Here is a 2,033-nt window from a genome sequence, read left to right as displayed (position 1 = left end):
TATATATATATATATATATATATACACATATATATGTACACACACACGCACACACACACACACACACGCACACACACGCAAACACACACACGCAAACACACACAGATAGATAGATAGATAGATAGTTAAGCAGTATGCAACTGCTCTTTGCGTTTGCTGATTTAAACGCTCGCTGATGTTTGCGTACCAGTCTATATACAACTAAGCGTGCGAATATATTTGTTGTTCTAATGAGCTGTTATATTGTGAGTGAATTCTACCGATTAACGTGTCGCAACTGAAACTATGCATGCGTAACTGTTTATAGCCGATGTATGTGCATGATGTCGCAACTGTGTGCCCCGAAGTAACGCTGATTAAGCAGACATACGGTCAGAGACGTTCCAGTTGAGATCAACCGGTTTCGTTTCCTTACATTATTATTATTATTATTATTATTATTATTATTATTATTATTATTATTATTATTATTATTATTATTATTATCATTATTATCATCTTTCAATGTTGTTTCCATTACTTTCCGAGTTCCTTCCCAACGTCTTGCTGTTGTTGTTTTAAGAAAACCCGGTGCGTCTTAAAGGAAATGTATGCTTCTATTTATGTATGACTGTAAAACATGTGTGCGTGCTCGCCTGTGTTTGTGTGTGCCTATTGGTGCATGTATTTGTATGTGTATATTTATTGTATGTGTGTCTGTTTGCGTGCAGCCTTGTGTGTTCGTATGTTTGCTAGTGTCGCCGAGAGTGTTCGCGCGCGTGTGAACGCGAGCGTGTATGTATGCGTTCGGTACTAAGTCTGCGGACAAATATTTTTCCTGTGGACACACACAAAAATGCATACGCAAATACATACTAACATACACAAACAAACATCCTCTCGCCCACATGCATACTCATATGCATACTTATACATGCATACACTCACAGTTGAGAACACACATCTACCCACATAAATGTATACACATGGAGAGTCAAACACACACACATATACACACATATACTCACATTGTTACATATCTAACCCATCTTCTGCCTCCTGTTCTCTGTCGCTCTCTCTTTGATTTCTTATGTCAAACCCTTCTCCGCTTCACCATTTTTTTTCTAAACACTCCGAGGCCTCTTCTTCAGATTATTATTACACTCTTTCTTCCTCTCTCTCTCTAGCACGCTCACACTCTTTCTCTACCTTTATCTCATACTTTATCACTTTTTTGTAACTAATCTTTTATGCTTTTTCTTCTCTCCACCTCAGAATTTTCCTTTTATTTTTTTATGAATTGATTTATTTCTCTCTCCCTCCGACCCACTCTCGCTATCAATCTTTCTCTCCCTCTCTCTTCGTCTCCCACTCTCTCATTCTCTCTCCACCCTCTCTCTCTTTCTCGCATTGCCTTGCCTGCAATCTCTCCTCCATCTTCTATAACCGATATAGTCAACCATCTGTGTGAGGAAGATTGAATAAAGAAAGAAAAAAAGAAAAACAGTGATAGATAGAGAGAAAAAAGGGAGAGAGAGAGAAAGCGAGAGAGAAAGCGAGAGAGAAAGCGAGAGAGAAAGCGAGAGAGAAAGAGAGCGAGAAAGAAAGAGTGAAAGACAAAGAGAGAGAGAGAGGACGAGAGAGAAGCGAATGGCTTGCATACACACCAGTACACCAATACAACAGGACTAACAAAAACGACGTCACTTTACCAAACTAATGCAAAAGCCGGAGTAGAAATCCACATGGTCTTATCACATCTGTTCACTCACACCTTCACAGTCAGCGTTACATACCTCTGACTCGCTCTTTCTCCCTCTCACTGTCATAACATTTCTCTCACTCTTTCGTTCTCTCTCACTTTCTCTTTAACTCATTCATACAGTGTTTCTCATTCCCTCATTCTATCTGTCTTCCACGGTTATACAATCTATTCCTCAATCTTTAAAGTAATAATTAAACTATTTCTCTCTCCTTCCCACGCTCTCACAGGCACTTTGTCAATCTTTCTCTTCAACACATCTTTAATCTTTACACACACACACACACATAGA

General features: G+C 39.0%; 1 protein-coding gene across 3 annotated transcripts in view; it reads left to right on the top strand.

Annotated features, from left to right (window-relative positions):
• Positions 1 to 1,006: 1,006 nt before the first annotated feature.
• The window catches only part of LOC106873251 (gamma-aminobutyric acid receptor subunit alpha-5), a 649,257-nt gene continuing 648,230 nt past the window's right edge, over positions 1,007 to 2,033 (top strand). The window contains exon 1 of one of the 3 annotated variants that reach the window (XM_089357609.1): positions 1,007 to 2,033. This exon is cut by the window's right edge and continues 397 nt beyond it. The gene's annotated coding sequence lies outside the window, so the exon portion shown is untranslated. The other 2 variants (XM_052970713.2, XM_052970714.2) reach the window with 2 other exon arrangements.

This window comes from Octopus bimaculoides, chromosome 9, assembly GCF_046866305.1.
Source record: "Octopus bimaculoides isolate indiv1 chromosome 9, ASM4686630v1, whole genome shotgun sequence".
Classification (NCBI taxonomy): domain Eukaryota; kingdom Metazoa; phylum Mollusca; class Cephalopoda; order Octopoda; family Octopodidae; genus Octopus; species Octopus bimaculoides.
Note: the sequence above shows the minus strand (reverse complement) of the source record. Positions and strands in the feature narration are given on the sequence as shown.